Source organism: Oncorhynchus mykiss, chromosome 3, assembly GCF_013265735.2.
Source record: "Oncorhynchus mykiss isolate Arlee chromosome 3, USDA_OmykA_1.1, whole genome shotgun sequence".
NCBI lineage: Eukaryota > Metazoa > Chordata > Actinopteri > Salmoniformes > Salmonidae > Oncorhynchus > Oncorhynchus mykiss.
The window spans coordinates 25,231,525-25,237,524 of record NC_048567.1 but is presented as its reverse complement, the minus strand read 5'-3'; the positions used below and the strand labels follow the sequence as shown (position 1 = coordinate 25,237,524).

Below are 6,000 nucleotides of genomic sequence, written 5' to 3'. Positions count from 1 at the left end.
AGAATATGATGTACTTTTTACTCCATACATTTTCCCTGGCACCTAAAAGTAATATTTTGAATGCTTAACAGGACAGGAAAATTGTCAAATTCACACAGTTATTAAGAGAACACACCTGGTCATCTCTACTGCCTATGATCTGGCGGACTCACTGAACACAAACGCTTCGTTTGCAAAGTAAGTGTTTTTGTTGAGTATCTGGCTATCCGTAAATTTAAAAAACACATTGTACCATCTGGTTTGCTTAATATAAGGAATTTGAAATTATTTATCCTTTTACTTTTGATACTTAAGTATATTTTAGCAATTACATTTGATGTTGATACTTAAGTATAAAAACCAAATACTTTTAAACTTTTACCAAAGTAATATTTTACTGGGTGACTCACTTTTTTATATTAAATTATCTTTACTTTTACTCAAGTTTGACAATCGGGTAGGTTTTCCACCACTGCATGAAGAATGACTTCCATGTTACGTTGCAATCACCTTCCCGTGTTGTTTTGCGTTCAATGTTCGGTACTGTGAACATCGTGGGTTTCTGTGTCAGTCACCTATCTCCAGAGCGGTGGTCCCTCTCACAGACTGGTGTGAATAATGCATATGCAGCTATAGGGGGCCTCGACAGGGCCGTATTAGGTATGTATAGTCACCATAGAAGTGCTGACACAACTTACCCACCAAAACATCCTCACACCTTGTACCCTACCCATAGTCAACCCCACCAAATTCTCAAGGAATATACTAGTATGTATAATATATTATATCTCTCTTTGAAATTACAATTTTTATTATCCATCCTGTCTTTTCTTCCACTTTTACTCCTTGTACACCCATTCTTGCTTCCTCACCTCTCTTCATTTCGCTCTCTCCCTGGCATTTCCCACCTCTCCCTCCTTCCCTCTCACCCTCCCTCTTTCCCCCAGCCTCATCCTCAGATGGATTCTTCAGTCAGTCGACTGGAACTGGTGCGGCTCCCGGAGAAGCCTTGAGTGAGTGAAAGAGAGTGAGAGGGAAAGATAGAGGGGCGGAGGGGCTGCGCCGAACAGAGGTTGGGTCAGAGCGCTCCGTCGCTTCAGACAATCACAAGAGAGAGAGAGGGAGGTTGATATGTGACAGGATGTGGTTTCCCTGAGCTTGCAGAACATAGCCGAGGCATACTTTGAGCATGACTTAAACGCACGCGCTCAAAGTGTTTGCTGCGCACGGTTAGCTAGTGAGCCTCTAGCGAGGATAGAACAAGCTGGCGGAGCTACTGATCCCATCCAGATTTGATTCTTCTCACTGTCTTTTTTCCCTCATTTGACCGAAAGCCTCCGTTCGAGCTGTATCGGCAGGACCTGAGTGAAGAATCGCAGAGGATCTGAGCGTGGACTGTTGCGCTGTGCTGTTCTGCTGTCAGTAGAATGTGTGTGATTGTTGGAGGAGCCGTTCCAGTGGCTTTCTCTTGATCTCAACAGTGAACTTTCCAAATCCTGTAGTCAACAGCTTCTGATCAGGTAAATCCCTCGTATTTCTACTTTAACTTGCATGTGTTTACCACTAGTCTACATCCTTATTTCTCAAGGCTTGAGAAAATAAATATGTAGCCTATAGGAAAAAACACTGATAAAGACAGACTGTACAACTCCTTGGACAGAAGTCAGACAACTTAGTGTTCTAGTTGTTTATAGCGTAACAACCGTTCAGAGGCAGATTAATGAGGACGCATGTATCAGTCAAGGGATGCCGCAAGCCACAAGTTTGGCTTGTGTGCAATGCCTTACAAGAAACTCCTGATCACCAACCCACACTCCTCCCATACACACATGTGTACACACACATAAACACCCGCTCATGCTCAGAGCAGTAATCATGCAGATCAATGAGCTGGTTGGTTTGAAGTCACACGTGTGGAACCAGAGGGGTGAGAATGCCAAAAATGTCTACCTGGCTCCAATCACTGAACCCTGATGGTATTTCAAGATGTGCTTCACAAACAGGATTTAACCATAGCCTCTACTGCAGAGAGAGAGAGAGTGTCTGTGTGTTTTTTCCAGTGTGAGAGAAAGTAAGAGGGAGGGACAAAGTAGAGAGTTGAAGGATGTGAGAAGGCATAAGAGGTTGGGAGAAAGGAGAAGAGGGCAAGAGAGAGGAATGCACACAGACATGAATGCACACAGACAGGAAGAGAGAGAGTTCTGTGAGTGCTGTTTAAGTGAACTGTTAATCATTTCCAGCTGGTGGGTTGTGAGTGCTGGGCTGTTAACCCTTTATTGTTGCTGGGTCACGAGCTAGCACACACACACACACACAGATGGAAATACTTTTCACCAGGAACCCACAAATGATTGCATCACAGACTAGCCACAACCCAAATATAACTGGCCAACTATAACTAGGAACTCACTATTGTGCGTTTCATAAAGTTGTTCATGTTGACAGATTTTCTGAAAATTGACGTCAGTCGTCCAGCTGCGTTGACGTTCAAACTTCCATTTGAATCCAGTTCCCACATGTTTGCTACCGGACCAGGGTGTAGAGATTTCTCTGGTACTGAGTTGAATTTGAATTGGCGAGTCTTGCTTGATTTAAACTTTAATTGATGTTCTACTCTCCACAGCATGTACAGTGCAAACATTCACAGAGGGAAAAGGAAAAAAATTGACCACTAGTCTACAAGTTTCCTGCATTTTACAGTAAAGTACTTGAACCTAGTTCTATCTTCCAATGAAACATAGTTTAAACAAGAACCAAAACTGAGAATGACTGAAATAATATTTCCATATTGAAAGATTCTACACACACAATCCCACACATACTGTATTTATCCCTATGTCCCTCCCTACAAGTACCTACCCACCGTATTTTAGGCCTTTGGATAAACAGCTTGGCTGATGGGTAATTCTTTGCACTTCTCCTGACAGCGATGACAGTCTAAGTGGATTATACTCTTGCATAAGCATCACATCTATGTCCTTTGAAATGCTTGGGTACATGATCTGTGGCAAAGATTGTTCCTTTTTCTTTCTTTAGGGATGGGCTTTTGAAGAGACCAATTTATTCAAGCCTTTGGCATAGCCTTAAATGACTAAGAATGGATATTAAGAGAAGTCCCTTTGCTGGAAGGAAAACATGGTGGTATCTAATATTCACTTGTTTTGTAGAGGCTAAGCAAGGAAGAAAACTCCCCCTTTGATACTGTATTTGTCAAAGGAAAATTGACTGGGTGGTCAAGAATTGCATCAGTATTGATCAAGTAATTTTCAAGGACTTGTCGATACTGTATCTGAAAAGCAAAACTTGGCTTCAGTTGGCCGTAATAAAAAATGGCCTGCCTCCAGCAAGTTTGCATGAAAACCAATGAGACGTTCCTTGAAATCTTTATCCCTATGTTTTGGGAAACATAATATGACAAAGTAATTCATGTTTCTATTATCAACTGGCTTTTTCTCTTTCGTGTGATTATTTTCCTTCTTGCTGTGTGCCATTCACTTAGGCCATGATCTGACTCATCCATTTGCTATGTTTATCCATGATAGATTTAGAAATGTGTTGAGTTCAGAGTATTGTATAAAGCCCAGTGTGAATAGATCAGATTATACATATTTTTATCAAGATAATGACTGTCAAACAAAGCAAATGCAAAATACAGAACTGAAAGTCAGAGACTGGGAGGAAATTAGAGAGAAGACCTTTACAGGCAGTGAGAGAAAGAGAAGGGAGAAGGCAGAGATGAGATCTTAGCCCTTGGAGAGAGGAAAATAGAGATATTGGTGTCTATTATTCTCCTGAGAGGGGAAGTAGTTCTAAAGGGGCTGGTTCCCATGGCAATAGCTCCCTACAGTACATGTGTGTCTGAGTGCAGCATATGTAGCCGGCTGTGCCCAGGCCTTGAGACGATAGAGGGATGGCTTAGAGAGAACCAACCACCGGGCCAGCCAGGACACTCAGCCTTGAAGCACTGGAGAGGCTCAAGCAGACACTTGTTTACTACGCTCTGTTTTTACCAGCACTTATCTCCCCTCATCTTTCAGCAAGGCTCTTTCTTTATGTGTGTCATTATGTCTTGTCCTTGGAGATTTCAATTGAATATAATAAACTGTCTTGCTGTGGGTTTTCAAAAAACCTATTCCAGTTTTCAGAGAAGGCCCAGTGTTTGGGAATGCGTTATGGTCATTGTTTTCATCTTAACTACAGGGCTTTCAAGCTATGTAATATTAGAACTGGTCTAATTGTTTTTGTTGTTGTAGTATGGTCACCAACACCACCTAAATCCCAGCCCACCTCTGTTTTTCCTCTGTTGGGCCCCTTGCTCCTATCCTCCTTGTCACTGTCCTGCCCAGGTGAGGAGCCAAGGAAGGAAGGGAGGGAGGAAGTCTAAACAGGGAATGGCCCTTCTCTGGGCCCCTGAGAGCACTCTCCCTCCTGAGTGGACAACACAACAGCTGCCAGGAAACTGCGCCTTGTGCACAACTGCTTTATTTGTCACATTGAAGAACCGGGGTAATCGGATTTAATGTGATCGACACAGGCAGAAGTCAGGGGCAGAGACTGGGGCAATGTATGTGTTTTAAAGAGCGACTGCCCCTGAAAAGCAACTTGAAAACAGCCAATGTGGCATCGATGGGAGTCAAACATTTATTTGATTGTGAAAATTGACTACAAAGTGTAAATAGGATAATTTTGGTTGTAAAGTCAGTCTCGTCCAAAACAGAGATTTGTGAGATGATAGGGAAAAAATTGGTACGTCACGGAATGAAGGGTACTGTCAATTTACTTTGGGTTGGATTTATTTCAATCCTGCTCACAGCTGGCAGCACCCAAGTAATCATCATTTCAGGGCACAGCTGCATGTGATCTGATCGTAATGCCCATGGTCAATTTGGTTTGACGTTCGATATCCCTATGGGGCTAGTTAGGGACCAATAGTAAATTACCCAATTTACTGTACAAGGGACAATATTTTTAAATGTCAATAGCACCAGATTTTAAAATTACTTAAAACCTTAAACCAACTATACATTTTAGAAATACAAAAATTGAAAGCATTTAATGAGAACTAAAATATGTGCAACATTAAAATATTGGCCATTTGCATTGCGTAAGTTATTGACAGTTCCTAACTAGCCCCAGAGCTAGGCTGTCCAATGTCAACTTTGCCACAGTTGCACACCAGACAGCTGAAGCTAATTGGCGAAAGAAGTTAGATAGCACTAGCTAGCCTAGGCGACTTCAAGACACAAGACCTGATTAGACTAGTTCAAGTTATTTAGAAGGATGAGTGACTGTAACTGTGTAGTGTTTTGGCAGAGTGAATGTGCATAAGCTTGCAACATGCGAACAAACACAGAAGAGACACCTTGAGGTTTGTGCAGTAAGCTATAAGCCCAATACATTGTCACTGCATATTGGCTATGCTTGAATTCCCCTGCCAAGGTTGTTCTTCTCAGACCATTTTGGAATGATATTTAAAATGAGGTATATGATCACACTGGTCATTTGTTGTGTTACTTGTGAGGCACAGCAAAGTGAGCATGATCATTTGTTTATTTTTTTAAATATATTTGTTATATTACTGGACTCGTGGTCAGTCTGAGAAGGAAGGAGCAGCGGTGAGGCTGCCTCTCACCCGACTCATCGACCTCTGCCCTCCATTCCTCCACTGAGAAAATTATTCCTATGACCAGAGAAAGTGAAATATTCCTCTGGCGTAAAAACTACAAGCCGCTAATAATAACAACACAAGCTGATTGGAACCCTTTTCCAACATTATACTCATTCATTGCAGCTGCAGTTGGTTGTAGCATGAGTGGAAGTAGGGAGAATGCGCATTTGACAAAAGTGTTGAACAAAGTTCTGACATTGCTGAATAAACATGAACTTAATTATAAAACAGCAGCTCTTGGCTGTATTTGTTGGTTTTGAACTGTCAGAGTACCAACTTTGCTGCTTGTTCGAGGCTTCTTTTTACAGTCTATGGCTCGAGGAAACTGTGCAGACGCGGTTATCTGAGCTATC

General features: G+C 42.0%; 1 protein-coding gene across 4 annotated transcripts in view; it reads left to right on the top strand.

Annotated features, from left to right (window-relative positions):
- Positions 1–988: 988 nt before the first annotated feature.
- Positions 989–6,000, top strand: part of LOC110515384 (raftlin) — a 65,250-nt gene continuing 60,238 nt past the window's right edge. For 3 of the 4 annotated variants that reach the window (XM_021594312.2, XM_036973147.1, XM_021594305.2), the window contains exon 1: positions 990–1,499. The gene's annotated coding sequence lies outside the window, so the exon portion shown is untranslated. Of the gene's footprint in view, positions 1,500–6,000 lie in introns of all 4 variants that reach the window. The other variant, XM_021594320.2, reaches the window with a different exon arrangement.